Below are 16,404 nucleotides of genomic sequence, written 5' to 3' on the forward strand. Positions count from 1 at the left end.
GAACATTATAATTCTTTAAGTGTACAAGAACTGAGGTAAAGAATATTTAACAAACTATACTTCATTATTTTTTCGTAAAACTAGTCTCATTTAACATTTAGCAGCTCAGGAACAGTCTGGAATAATTCCAGAAAATTTCTCAAAGTAATTTCTTGCAAATTTTACAGAGGATGTGGTCCCTAGCCCCTTTCATTATAATCATCTTTAGACTGCTCCAAAGCCCACATAACTCAAGCACCTTTGCCAGACAGACAGACAGACATTCTTTATTATCCATATCAGATTACACCTCTAGTGATCAGAAAGAATAGTGACTTGGTTGAAGAATAGTACTCTTAAATGTTCTACATTTCTTAGCATTAGCCAAAATTAATTCAAATATATAAAGCACAGGATACAGGTCAATTGTAAAGAAATATCAAAATTTCATATTGTAGAATTCCCTTATAAAATATATGTTCTAAATATTGACTGAAAACTTCTGAGACATGTTTAAATATAGTATATATTTCTGATTTAAATGATAACACTGGATGAATGTAGTTATAATTAACATAATTATGTCACTGTATAGGACTTGAATATTAAAACGGGGAGAAAATGTGTAGGTGGCTGGGTAGCTCAGTCGGTAGAGCATCGGAACGGTATTCTGAGGCCCCGGGTATGAGTCCCGGTCTGGCAGCACATTTTTCTCACCCTGTGACATTTGGCACCCAACATGGGACCGTGACTGAATATACTCCGAGATCATGTTTACCCTGTTCTCTATCCCATTAGAAATTCGATGACGAATTTCATAAAGCGGGGGAGTATTTCACGGTAGAGGACTTGAATACTGAAATGGGGAGAAAATGTGTAGGTGGCTGGGTAGTTCAGTCAGTAGAGCATCGGAACGGTATTCCGAGGCCCCGGGTTCGAGTCCCTGTCTGGCTGCACATTTTTCTCACCCTGTGACAATTAAAAAAATGTAATGTCATAGTTATCCTCTGTTTTCAGATATATTCAGAAATTACCGCTTTCTGAGTTATATCAAAGCAATAGATCTGAACAATAAGCCTTGTATCAGTAATAGTAACAAGAGCTCCATCAAGCGGGGCAATATACGCCCGAAGGGTTACATCAGAGGATGGGAGCAAAATTTAAAGAACTTGACTGCTGAAGCCCAAAGGACAGGAACAACAAAGGGAAGAAATTCCAAAAAAATCCTTAGCAGGTACAGATATGTCAAAATACACTTAAAATTTGGAGGTACCATCCATGTTGTACCACAGAAAAGTGGTCTCGGTTTTTCCCTACGGCCAATAATAAAAGTTTCAAAATAAGGTATTTATAGTAACATAAAAGGGAAGTAATTAAAACAAGGCAGTCTGAAAGACAGCTAAATCCCCCGCCACTGCTATGGATAGTGAAAGGGTAAAACCTTTGATTTTAGCTGTGACCTTGACCTTGAACTGACATGGCTGACTCATGAATTCTGCACAACGTCTTGATGAGGTGATCATTTGACCAAAGTTTCATGAAAATCCTTCAAGGGGTTTAGGAGATACAGAGCTGAAACCTTTGATCTTCAGTTGTGACCTTGACCTTGAGTTGACATGGCTGACTCATGAGTTGTTGATGAGGTGATCATTTGACCCAAGTTTGATGAAAATCCTTCAAGGGGTTAAGGAGATACAGAGTGGACACCAAATGGAAGGCTCAAACCTTCAACCCTTAGTTGTGACCTTGACCTTGAGCTGGCATGGCTGACTCATAATTTCTGCACATCGTTCTGATGAGGTAATCATTTGACTCAAGTTTTATAAAATTCCTTCAAGGGGTTTAGGAGATACAGAGAGGCTCAAACCTTTGACCTCGAGTTGTGACCTTGACCTTGAACCGACAAGGCTGTCTCATGGGTTCTGCACATCGTCTTGATGAGGTGATCATTTGACCAAAGTTTTATAAAATTCCTTCAAGGGGTTTAAGAGATATAGAGCGGACACAAAATGGCAGGCTCAAACCTTTGACCTCTAGTTGTGACCTTGACCTTGAACCGACAAGGCTGACTCATGGGTTCTGCACATCGTCCTGATGAGGTGAACATTTGACCCAAGTTTCATGAAAATCCTTCGAGGGGTTTAGGAGATATGGACCGGACACGATTTTGTTACGGACGGAAGGACGGAAAGACGGACAGAAGAACGGACAGACGGACGGAAGGACGGACGCAGACCATTCCTATAATCCCTCTGCCACGGCGTGGGATTAAAAAAATATTGTACGTGAACAAAAAAAAGGATCTGCCAAATAAAAACAAGAGCACTGCAATGCAGCGCAATATACACAAAGCAAAGCCATATATGACCTTTGACTCCTAAGTGTGACCTTGACGCGAGTCATACGAAACATGCACTCTGCACGCCGTCTCGGTGTGGTGAACATTTGTGCCAAGTTTCTTTGAAATCCTTCATGCAGTTCAAGAGTTATAGAGCAGATATGAAACAAAATGATATGACCTTTGACCCCTAAGTGTGACCTTGACCTTGAAACGAGACATCTAAAACATGCGCTCTGCATGTCGTCTCGGTGTGGTGAACATTTGTGTCAAGTTTCTCTTTGAAATCCTTCAAGAGGTTCAAGAGTTACAGAGCGGACACGAAATTGCTAACGGACGGACGGATGCCAGGGATATAACATAATACGTCCCTTTGGACGTATAAAAAAAAAAAAAAATTCTTCAGTTCATTTTAAACTATTATCTTACATGTTCAGCTATTATACAGAAATAATCAGGAAGTATTCAGATACTTTTCAGAACACTGAAATATTCAGATATTAATTAAAATAAACAGAAAATATTCAGACAATTCTCAGGACTACTTAAATATTCAGATATAAGTCAGAAATAATAAAAAAACATTCAGACTATGCATTCATGCTCAGTTATTATTTAGACAACAATCTACTGTTTCTGCAAATATTAAGATATGTTTTAGAAGCTCTAGGACAATATTCAGAAAATAAATTGCACAGCATGCTGGCTGACTTGTGCCATTTCATTACTTCGTTCTGTTGCTGCAAAAGTCCTCGTGGCGCCCCATAGAACGTCGTTATGGCGACATTTGGCAGGCCAACATAACAACATACGGCGGGGAGACATTCAGCACGGCGATGTTTGGAGGGGTGACAGAACGAAATAACAAAATGGCATAAATCAGTCACCATAGCATAGGGAATTATTTGACACCAATGTCACGAATATTATAGACAAAAATACTGTTTTGTTCTTACAAAAGCAAGTTAACTGACAAACCAGTGAAAGGTAAATTTATAGCTGATCTATACTTAGAAAAAGTTATCAACACATACAGAAAATTTCTATGGTCAAAAGTGTTTCAAAATTTAATTGCTTTTACTAGTTTAATGAAAGTTTGTCTCTTAATTAAAGGAAGTTCATACTCATGGTATAAAACTGTTAAATCAGGTTGAGTTTAGATTATCTTTGAACCTTTTTCTTTCACACTATATAAACATCATTTCAATAATGTGCTAAGTTCATTATGAACTCAAACTTAAATATCAACTTAAAAACCTCTACTACAACTGCTTTTCTCCATAAAGGGAGGTAATAAAAGACCTTAGGAGCATGTTTTCTTCTTACATGTAAATGAAGAAACTGAAATTATGTTCTTATCCAACAAGAGTAAAATAATAATAAAAAACAACATTTACATAATTATATTTATATCGTTTATTTTGAAACTCATTCAAACCAAAATTTTGAATTTTGTTAAGACACAATTACTTACTTCTCAAGTTTGTGTAGATGCGGCATACGTCTGTTCATAGTGGAACCAACAGATGACATGTATGGTGATGCTGACTTTTCTTTATTTTCTTGAACCTCTGCAAGTGACTTAAAGCCTGTATCAGGTTTACATTGTGCAGTTGGTTTCTCTTCATTTTCTTGAACCTCTGCAAGTGAACTTAATCCACCAGCAGAATTTTTTTCACTATTTACTATGCTATCTGCTTTATTAGATTTATTTTCATCAAAATTATTTGTTATACTTCCTTCGTTAACATTTTTCTTAATTTCCGCTTTGTTTTCCTCTTCCATTTTCAATCAGTTAAATATCAACTAAACATCTCTCAAAATATTTTTCATCAATTCTCCAATTATTTCCATTCAATTAAAACATTTTTTATCATTACAAATGTTTCCAGTTACAATGCTGAAAAATTATATTGGATATTATTCAGAATGCAAATGCATTTTATAGAGCAGTTAGGTGCAGATATGAAATTTTCCAATAACTTCTATCATAACACTGTCTTAGACGGACATTGCCTCCAGAACTGCAGGGAAACAATCATCTTTAACAAGTCATCATAGAGGAAAAGCTGCCTTCATACCTATCTGATTGCTTGTCAGGACACTGCCTCTTTTAACAATGTAATTATGTGTCATTGAATTTAATAGGTTGATCTACAATAAACAGTTTTTATTCATCCATATGGCACCAACATCCAGCTTAACAGAATACACAGTATTACATTAAGCAGGACTAAAAAAAGAAGTGCTGTGGAACATCATTACAATATACCCTGTTGAGCTGTAGTTCATGAACTGATGAGCATTCATGAACTGTCCACGAACTGTTCATGAACATTCCTGAACCATTCGTGAACAATGCGATGAATGTTCCTCAAAAAGTTTGTGAACTGTTCACGAACCAAAAGTTCATGAATTGTTCATGAAACTATTCCTGAAAAAGTTCACCAACTGTCTGTGAACCTAAAGTTCAAGAATTATTCATGAACTGGTTCTTCAAAAATTTCACCTTTGGTGCATGATTTTAAGTTCATGAATTATAAGTTCAGTAATCAAACAAGTGACTTCACTCAGAACTCCAGTGCAGTATTTGATTTTATTTCAATTATGCTGATGGTTCATGAACCTGAAGTTCATACACTGTTCATGAACTTCAAATTAATGAATTGATCAATCAAGTCTGAAATTCATAAAATTCATAAAACAGGATCCGTTTACTTGTAAAAGCTTTGGAGGCAGTAAACAGTTTTCTGAGCTTCTCGGCCTAGAGTCGCCAACCTAACTTTCAAAACCTCACACAAAAGTCTGTAACCACACACCTGAAATAAAGATATTGCAACATTAACATCACTGTATGTCTATCGTTACAAACCATCTGCAATACATCTCTAATATCTAGTTTTCTGTTTACAAGACCTGAATTTTGTGCTCTCCCGGTCGCGGAAACTGATGACGAAAAAAGCTAAATTTGCCAATTTTTCAATCGCTGCAGAAAATTCCCTGAAAATGATAGCCACAATTGCTACACTGTTCCGTACTCCAGTAACACTGTAAAATCTGAAAATAAGCTGAAATATATGGGCCCTCCGTACCGTTTTTTCACTATTCCACTTTTCCTGAGGCACCTGCTAAAATGACAACCCACTTTCAGCTAGCTCAGAGGAAGCATGTATACGCTCCTGCAAGTCATTACGTCATACTATCAAGATCAAGGCTACTCAACTGATTTTCTTTAAATAAGTGAAACTCAATTCTAGCCGCTGAAACTTCAATTCTAGCAATTATTATTATTTAGAAGTTCAAATATGCACTTCATTCCGTAAATTGCCTCTTATTTGTAAATTTCACCCCGGCCAATTCGACACTAACAGCTCAAAACTGTTTACTGCCTCCTTAAGGGAGACAAAAGTGATCCCAATAGTATGACATTTGTTGTTTATTTTGTAATTTAATCAATTCTGACCAAAAGAAACCCAATTTCATACATATCCAACATATGCTGTTGAAAATTTTGACAACTGGAGTACATCATGTATGCAAACATCTACCGGGAACGCGTACCGAAATTAACTAGTAACATTATAGTTTCATTTAAGGCCCACTGCATACAGAAATGAGGTCTCAGCCATGTGTTTAGTATCTAAATATGTTCAGCTGCCAAGCTGGCTGAATACTATAGCAATTTTAAGTCACTGGTACTGTGCTGGACCTGCTCCAGGAAGCTACAAGCACATGCATGAGCACCATATGTCACCGTCTTAACGTTTCACAAAATACCACTACATGCTAATTTGTCTATTCCAAGACAGTAAATGGTGTCTATTTGAAGATAATTATCTGCACTGTGATATTTAGCTATGATGTACATGACTTTCAACCCATAGAACTGACTGCATCAGACCACGAGTCCATGTTAAGACCTCAATTTGATAATGATCACTTTCCGCGAGTGATGAAATATGAGAAAAACGTTACTTTTGAGACAAGCCTTTCAAAATCCATCTATTTCAGGGGAAAAGACGTCTATTCTCTAAACTTTGTGTGCTGTGACTGGAATCTATGTTATATGCAATATGTACATAAATTCTAAACTGAAACGAACAACGAAATACTGATTCAGAGGACATACTGCCGAAAGTACCCCCGAGGTCTGTTCCACAGTCCGAGCCGCTATTTTGCCGTTAAAAAGCTTACTGAATTAATAGAAATCAATGAATTTGCATTTAAATGCCTTATTTGACGACTTTAATGTCACAGTAAGCATATGTCTAAGTAAGATGGTGTCATAACAGATATATCTTTCATTATATCGGCTCGGAAAACACTGTAAAACTGACTTTCATGTCTGAATCGCGGTTATCTCCCCTTAGTTATTGCTCTTAAAAACTCTCATTTTGCTTCAAAATTAACTTTAAAACTCATATTCCTTCACAAATCATACTGAAAAACCTCTAAGACATCAAATAAATGCACATGGAAGAACTTACAAATTTTCAAGATTTGCTCTTAAGGAGGCAGTAAACAGTTTTCTGAGCTTCTCGGCCTAGAGTCGCCAACCTAACTTTCAAAACCTCACACAAAAGTCTGTAACCACACACCTGAAATAAAGATATTGCAACATTAACATCACTGTATGTCTATCGTTACAAACCATCTGCAATACATCTCTAATATCTAGTTTTCTGTTTACAAGACCTGAATTTTGTGCTCTCCCGGTCGCGGAAACTGATGACGAAAAAAGCTAAATTTGCCAATTTTTCAATCGCTGCAGAAAATTCCCTGAAAATGATAGCCACAATTGCTACACTGTTCCGTACTCCAGTAACACTGTAAAATCTGAAAATAAGCTGAAATATATGGGCCCTCCGTACCGTTTTTTCACTATTCCACTTTTCCTGAGGCACCTGCTAAAATGACAACCCCACTTTCAGCTAGCTCAGAGGAAGCATGTATACGCTCCTGCAAGTCATTACGTCATACTATCAAGATCAAGGCTACTCAACTGATTTTCTTTAAATAAGTGAAACTCAATTCTAGCCGCTGAAACTTCAATTCTAGCAATTATTATTATTTAGAAGTTCAAATATGCACTTCATTCCGTAAATTGCCTCTTATTTGTAAATTTCACCCCGGCCAATTCGACACTAACAGCTCAAAACTGTTTACTGCCTCCTTTTAGTATTTACAGCTGAAGGCTAATACCAGAGTTACTGATAACATACATTATGACTAGGAATGTTACTACATGTATTTTGTATTTTGATTAAACATTGGGGATAGCTAACAGAAGTTTCATCATTATTTGGCAATTTAGAAAATGTCACTGGAAAAGAATAATGGTGTACACCGATACTTGGTTGGTGAATTTATTGATGTCTTTCATTTCATACCAGATATCCTTGAAATATTCATGAACTTGTTTAAGAATGAATCAAGATTTTTTCATGAATGTCAATATACCTATAGAATTCAAGAAAAATTCTTGAAAAAAAATGATGAACATTTTATGAGCAGTTTAAGAATATTAAATTCTTAAAACATTCTTGATATGTTCTTAAGAAAAAGTCATCTAAGATTCAATAAAAGTACTAAAACTTCAAAACCTCTTTCTAGTTCAGTACCAGTTCTTGAACCCAATAAGGAGTTTCTGAACTGTTCACTCATTAAACATAAAACTTAGGTTTTCCTTTTACAATAAATGAATAAGTTCATGAACTGTTCATGAATGTTCATGAACATTAAATTTATGTCACATGATCAGTTTCCATTATTTTGTTGCATGCTGGGAAATTTTTTGCACATGTGATTCAGCAATTTTTTAGAAGTTTGTGCAGCAAATGAGAAGGAAATATTTATCATACTACAGTAAGAAATGGTTTAAAAGGAACATGAGTATACTGAATATCAAATAAGTAATTATGGTGTTGTCATAAATTGTTCATTTTAAAAATATAAAATCATTTTAAAATGTCACATGATTTCACGACCCTGAAACAAAGCTAGTATCTAATCTGAATGTCAATCTTGAGATTAAAGTAAATTAGACCGTCTAGCAACTGAATTTTGGATAAAATTTCACATGGGATTTTGTTGTTTTTTCCGCTTTTTTATATTTTGGAATTCAAAGACCTTTTTCAGTGTTGTATGAGGGCGTAATAATTTTTAAATGCAAAATGGACACAATCGGATGTCCTTTGGATTTAATAACAGGTTTACACAGTGTAAAGTGTTCTCAAGTCACTGACCTGAGAAAGCCTGCTTTTCTCAGACAGGCTTTATCAGGCAGTTGCTATAGTAATGTCACTATTGTCAAAATCACTGTTTCTAATTCAGCTGGGTTCATCAACTTTCCATTTATCTTGTTACTTTCAGTTTATGAACCCTGGTTCATGAACTATGTTTCATCAACTTGATGAATAGTTGATGCTGCAAAAAGTCCCATTTGTAGCTGATGAACTGTTCATGAATAGTTCAAGAATTATTCATGAACTGTTCATCAAGTTCGCGAATTTCTGGTTCATCAAATTCCTGAACCTATCAATTCATGAACTTTGATGAACACATCCAGTTCATGAATTTGATGAACCAGTCCAGTTCATGAACTTGATGAACCATGCCCAGTTCATGAATTTTTGATGCCATAAAAAGTCCCATTTGTAGTTCGTGAACTTTCATGAACTATTTGTGAACTGTTCATGAACAAAGTTCTGGAATAGTTCAAGGATTATTCATGAACTGTTCATGAATTTCTCAACAGGGTATAATTAATAAATATTATAATGGTTTGTTCTTAATGGTTTAAGATGGTTAAAAAAATAAATCTATAAAAATATAGAAAACCATAATGCGTCTTGCTCATCTTTATTCATAAGGTATTCAGATAACTCAACTAGCAATTACTCTAGCTCCAAAAAGACAAATGAATTAAAGATAAGTTGCTATATGTATCAATTAGAGAAAATATTGATGCTTACAAACTAAATTATAGTTACCTCAGGAAAAAACATCATGTAATATATAGTGTGACACTATATCAATCAATGAAATGACATGAAATCAAAGAAATGACATGGAACCAAACAGGATTGTCTAAGACACAGAAATCTGTGCCTTAAATACAATGCCATCACATTGGATGTAAAGGATATACATGTCCACGGTTCCAAATGCATGCACAGTTGTATGTGAAGTATTCAATTCTTTACTTCAGTGTCTTGGGGGAGTGCCTATCAATGTACAGTAATTTCAAATCCTTCAATGTAAAGAACCCAAGACAGAGACAGGCAGACAATTTCCAGTAGAACATTAAAGGTGGTCAGTCACATTTTGAGCAATATATTATGACATTTCTCAGGTCAGAGATCTATTTAAGGAACAAAAAGACCCCTTACATAGAGTTGGATTCCTATTGGAAATGTGTATTACGTTTCATGAAATTTTGTAATTAACTCCCTTTATTATAAAAGTATTTAAAAATGAACTTAAAATGTTGTGTATTAAAAACTTGATGAATATAAACAAGTGCAAATAATCAATTGATTAAGTTTTGAACAACTCCATTAGTTGACCAAAATCTGATTAACCACCTTTAAAAACTTTACATCAAAGCCAGCAAGATTCCTATATTCCAATTTCTCTACATGACACACTTGGATACATTAAGGAAGCTTACTGCCAGTAATTCTATTGACACAATTTCACTACCAAAGAAGTCATTATTACCTAGGGAGATAATGTAATCAAAGATAATCCACTTATATATTTCTATAGAAATAGAACCATCAAGAAAATCCAATCACAGAAAAGTTGTTTGAAGAAAGAAGAAAACAGACAATTTTTTTCTTTGTGGAAATTGATTCTTAACACTTCAAATATTGCAGGCTGTCTAGCATACCCCGACAAAAAATTAGGGCTAATTTTAGGGCAATTTGTACAAAAAAATAGGGCTAAAATTAGGAATTTGGTACAATTTTAAGGAAATTTTAGGGCTAAATTTAGGAATTTTCAAATCAAAATATGGACTTTAAAGACCATGTAATGTGCTTACCTTTATGTGACTGACATAAAAGTAACTCAGAAATAGTGCTTTATTTACAGAAAAGACGTCTCCTAGCTTTCCACTGTTTTGAACTGTGCTAAATTGTTTTTTTCTGAATTAGAAGAACTTTTAAACAACATTTAAAACATTTTCTCTTTTTGATCATTGCAAAAAAGTTAAAAAAATTAGGAATCTTTGTGAAAAAATAGGGCCTTTTTAGGAATTTCCTTTGATTTTTTTAGAAAAATAGGAATTTTAGCCAAATTGAAAAAAAATAGGAAAAAGTAGGAATTTTAGGGACGCTAGACAGCCTGATATTGCCAATATATAATTATGCCCTATCAAAAGTGCAGAATTGATATACTTGCTTAAGATCAGCCAAAGCAACCACTGTTTTTAGGTCATAGCTTCAGAAATATTTTTAACATTTTGAAATAACAAGACTCTTGCCCAGCAATAAAATTCCTGTGCATTAAGGGATGTTTTATCACATTTGCTGGCAAAACTCTTTTTATACTATACCTAAATAAAAGGACCTGCATGTCTGTAAATAACCCAGTATTTCATGATACTTGAATGTTATTTCAGTAGGTTCAATCGAATACATATAGTTGTTACTGAGCGACAGATTGACAGTTGCTTGCGAATCTTTAACCAAATTTTCTTAGAAGAAAAAGGGCCATAATTTCTAATAATTCACCAAAAGTTATCTAACTTAGTTATTTCAGTAGATTGTGTTGCTAGGAAATCTTGTGTGAAGTTTCAAACCAATACATGCAATGGTCACAGAGATATGAACATGCATCTAAAACTTTAACCAAGGTGTGATGCCAACAGAGACAGCAATGTCAATACGCAGGTGAATAGAATAGAATTATCTCATTATTCTTTGAATAGTCTTTGTAAGAATTATCTGCATATTTTCCATACTGCCTTCTATCTGTATCCTAGATTTCATGAAAACAATATCTTGAAATGTTATGAAGGAATACACCATTTGTGACTGACAGATGGATTAGCAGACAGACAGATGAACATACAGAGAAAGCAAAATAATGAGCATGTTCTGCATGGTCACCATACTGTCTTAACAAGAGCTCTGCCAAGCGGGGCAATATATGCCCAAAGGGTTACATCAGAGGATGGCAGCAAAATTTAAAGAACTTGACTGTCGAAGCCCAAAGGACAGGAACAACAAAGGGAAGAAACTCAAAAAAAAATTCTAAGTCCACAAAAAAATATTCTAAGTCCACAAAACAAGAGGGCCATGAAGGCCCTGTATCGCTCACCTGACCTATTGAACTAAAGATCATCAAGATTAACATTCTGACCAATTTTCATTAAGATATGGCCATAAATGTGGCCTCTAAAGTGTTAACTAGCTTTTCCTTTGATTTGACCTGGTGACCTAGTTTTTGACCCCACATGACCCAGATTTTGAACTTGACCTAAAGATCATCAAGATTAACATTTTGACTAAGTTTCATGAAGATACAGTCATAAATGTGGCCGATAGAGTGTTAACAAGCTTTTCATTTGATTTGACCTAGTGAACTAGTTTTTGACCCCACTTGACCCAGATTTAAATGTAACCTATAGATCATCAAGATTAACATTCTGACTTAGATTCATTAAGATACGGTCATAAATGTGGCCTCTACAGTGTTAAGTAGCTTTTCCTTTGATTTGACCTGGTAACCTAGTTTTTGATCCTACATGACCCAGATTCAAACTGGACCTTGAGATCATCAAGATTAACATTCTGACTAAGTTTCATGAAGATACAGTCATAAATGTGGCCTCTACTGTGTAACAAGCTTTACCTTTCATTTGCCCTGTTGACCTAATTTTTGACCCAAGATGACCCAATTTCGAATTCATCCAAGATTTTATTGAGGCTAACATTCTGACTATGTTTCATTAAGATTGGGCCAAAATTGTGACCTCTAAAGTGTTAACAAGCCTTTCCTTTGATTTGACCTGGTGACCTAGTTTTTGACCCCAGATGACCCAATTTTGAACTTGTTTAAGATTTTAGTGACGGTAACATTCTGACTAAGTTTCATTAAGATTGGGCCAAAATTGAGAACCTCTAGAGTGTTAACAAGCTTTTCCTTTGATTTGACCTGGTGACCTAGTTTTTGACCCAAGATGACCCAATAAACTCGTCCAAGATTTTATTGAGGCTAACATTCTGACCAAGTTTCATTAAGATTGGGCCAAAATTGTGACCTCTAGAGTGTTAACAAGCTTTTCCTTTGATTTGACCTGATGACCTAGTTTTTGACCCCAGATGACCCAATTTTGAACTTGTTTAAGATTTTATTGACGGTAACATTCTGACTAAGTTTCATTAAGATTGGGCCAAAATTGAGAACCTCTAGAGTGTTAACAAGCTTTTCCTTTGATTTGACCTAGTGACCTAGTTTTTGACCTCAGATGACCCAATTTCAAACTCATCCAAAATTATATAGAGGCTAACATTCTGACTAAGCTTCATTAAGATTGGGCCAAAATTGTGACCTCTAGAGTGTTAAAAAGCTTTTCCTTTGATTTGACCTGGTGACCTAGTTTTTGATCCCAGATGACCCAATTTCGAACTCGTCCAAGCTTCTATAGAGGCTTACATTCTGACCAAGTTTCATTAAGATTGGGCCAAAATTGTGACCTCTAGAGTGTTAACAAGCTTTTCCTTTGATTTGATCTGGTGACCTAGTTTTTGACCCCACATGACCCAATATCAAATTCATCCAAGATTTTATTAAGGGTAACATTCTGACTAAGTTTCATTAATATTGGGCCAAAATTGTGACCTCTGGAGTGTTAACAAGCTTTTCCTCTGATTTGACCTGGTGACCTAGTTTTTGATTCCAGATGACCCAATAACAAACTCATCCAAGATTTTATTGAGAGTAACATTCTGACCAAGTTTTATTAAGACTGGGCTAAAATTGTGACCTCTAGACTGTTCAATTGTTGACGACGGATGACGGATGGATGACGGACGGACGATGACGGACACAGGGCGATCACAAAAGCTAAAAATCCTTACCAGGTACAGGTATGTCAAAGTACCATCCATGTTGAACCACAGAAAAGTGGTCTCAGTTTTTCCCTACGGCCAATAAAAAAGTTTCAAAATAAGCTATTTATAGTAACATAAAAGGGAAGTTATTAAAAAAATATTTATTGTAAGAGAACAAAACAGGGATCTGCCAAATAAAAACAACAGCAATGCAGAGCAATAAACACAATTGACCCCTAAGTGTGACCTTGACCTTGAAGCGAGTCATCCAAAACATGCATGTCGTCTCAGTGTGGTGAACATTTGTGCCAAGTTTCTTTGAAATCCTTCCAGCAGTTCAAGAGTTACAGAGTGGACACGAAACAAACTGATATGACCTTTAACCCCTAAGTGTGACCTTGACCTTGAAGTGAGACATCCAAACCATGCGCTCTGCATGTCGTCTTGGTATGGTGAACATTTGTGTCATGTTTCTTTGAAATCCTTCAAGGGGTTCAAGAGTTACAGAGCGGACACGAAATTGTTAACGGACTCACGGATTTCCGGACTGACGGACACCGGGGATATAACATAATACGTCCCTTTGGGCGTATAAAAATTATCTATGTACTAATTTTAATGAAAAAAAATCTCTTGTACTTTCAAGTTATTGCAGGATCCATTTTTGCTCTAGTTTTGGACTATTTGTTGTAATATCAAAAACAAAAGAAGTCTTGCACATTCTCCATATTGCCATCTATCAATGTACCAATTGTAAGATCCTAAGTTAAGGGACAGACAAACTTACCAGTGAACAGATGGGACATAGAGGCAAACTATAGGTCCCTTGCAGTGAAACTATACTGTCCTTCACTTTACCTGGATTGTAAAGATTAAAGAAAGTTCTCTAAATTTAGGTTTACTATCTCGAATTATTTTATTTTTCAGACCAGTACTCACACCTTGATTCTGTATTGAGAGCATGGTCAAATTACACACTTACCGAGAGTCCAACCAGCAACTGTTGGATTAGAAGTCTTACGTACAAGCCCTGCTTGTTGGCTTTGGCAGTAGGCAGTCTAACATGTGTTATATAAATCTAAACAGAGAATATTCTAACAAAAAATTGTACTTTCTCACAACCTACTGGAAATTGTCAGCAGGACACAAGGCTGCTGATTTCTCATTTGGGTTGAAAATAAACACTGCCCAGCCTCCATTAATTACTGTTTCAACTAGGCTTCTTGTAGTTTTCACATATAACAGACATACTCAGTTCTTGGGATAATCTGAAGAGAATTTGTGTTTTAAATTGTTCATAGGGATACAGAATCACACTATTTTACACTGACAAACTATCTAATATTGAAGATTTGTCTAAATTTACTTCTGAAGGCTCATTTATTAAATTGTGAAAGAAAATCAATTTCAAATGGTGACATGAGAATAGCCTGTAATTAGCCTTTATCACCTATTTTCCCTACAGAAAATCCATGAGATCTGCAACAAACAGGCTATGAGGAGTTGTGTACTTCTTTGCTGTCTTGTTGATTAAAAAACTCTTGTCTTATCTTATAGTTCAAACAAGACTTTTATCCAATGACAAGCAAATGATTTTCAAACAAGAGCTGTCTCCGTAGGATGACACATGCCCCCGATGGCACTTTGAATGAATAGTTATGGCCAATGTTAGAGTTTAGGACCTTTGACCTAAGGAGCTGGGTCTTGCGCGCGACACATCATCTTACTGTGTCACACATTCATGCATAGTTATTTTAAAATCCATGCATGAATGACAAAGAGAAGGACCGGACATGCACATCAATGCACTATCATGAAAAATGATCTTTAACGTCGAAGTGTGACCTTGACCTTTGAGCTACGGACCTGGGTCTTGCGCACTGCACGTCGTCTTACTGTGGTACACATTCATGCCAAGTTATTTGAAAATCCATCCATCGATGACAAAGATATGGACCGGACACGCCCATCAATGCACTATCCTTTAACGTCTAAGTGTGACCTTGACCTTTGAGCTACGGACCTGGGTCTTGCGCACTGCACGTCGTCTTACTGTGGTACACATTCATGCCAAGTTATTTGAAAATCCATCCATCGATGACAAAGATATGGACCGGACACGAAAATTGCGGACAGACTGACAGACCGACAGACGGTTCAAAAACTATATGCCTCCCTTCGGGGGCATAAAAAGTAACCAACTTTTTTTCATATTATTTCATAACTGAAAAAATTGGTCCACTTAATCATAAAGTGTTGATTAATGAATTGTAATAGGAGTGTAAAAATGTGCAGCCCGATACAGGACTCGAACCTGCGACCTTCTGCTTGCAAGTCAGATGCTCTACCAACTGAGCTAATCGGACTTGCAAGCAGAAGGTTGCAGGTTCGAGTCCTGTATCGGACTGCACATTTTTCCGCTCCTATTACATTGGTGCCGTGAGTGTGGTGGCTAGCCTTGGAATCCTAGAGCTAGGGTGAAGCAATGGCTGGGTTAGTCAAAAGAATCTGAGTTTGTCTTTGAAAAAAAGGAGAGAGGAATGTAGCAGTGTGTATATAAGGTATATAATTAATCTATGATATCGATTGTCCGATTAGCTCAGTTGGTAGAGCATCTGACTTGCAAGCAGAAGGTCGCAGGTTCGAGTCCTGTATCAGGCTGCACATTTTTCCGCTCCTATTACAGAATATTCATAGGTCCGCCTACTATGGATCTGGTGGAATAACTGCAAAACACAGCAAATAATGTGTCGATGTAATGTACATACCAAGTTAATAGCAAAGAAAGATATAAATAACAAATTGTGTTTTTTCTTCTTTTTAATGCAAGCTTACTTTCATAGTTCAAGTTTTACCTTTCTGCTCCTTTCACTCTTTGTATCATCTCCACGATTTTAATACAGCATTGACCGGTACAAGAAATTTGAGAAGTGCACTAAAAACATTTTGTTAATTGTTGCTATTTATATTTTCCTCACTTTCATATTCATTAAAGTTAACAGTTCTGATAAAGTTCATCAAAAT

The 16,404-nt window shown here is 35.8% G+C and overlaps 1 protein-coding gene and 1 long non-coding RNA gene across 4 annotated transcripts in view; both read right to left on the reverse strand.

Annotated features, from left to right (window-relative positions):
* LOC123537234 (uncharacterized) overlaps nt 1-16,404 on the reverse strand; it is a 437,951-nt gene that overhangs the window by 301,385 nt on the left and 120,162 nt on the right. The window lies entirely within an intron of this gene.
* LOC128550126 (uncharacterized) lies at nt 5,034-7,489 on the reverse strand. The gene is made up of 3 exons (XR_008368103.1): nt 7,189-7,489; nt 6,805-6,915; nt 5,034-5,136 (listed from the first exon to the last, which is right to left on the reverse strand). It is a non-coding gene; the product is annotated as an uncharacterized LOC128550126 (long non-coding RNA).

Source organism: Mercenaria mercenaria, chromosome 17 (genome assembly GCF_021730395.1).
Source record: "Mercenaria mercenaria strain notata chromosome 17, MADL_Memer_1, whole genome shotgun sequence".
NCBI lineage: Eukaryota > Metazoa > Mollusca > Bivalvia > Venerida > Veneridae > Mercenaria > Mercenaria mercenaria.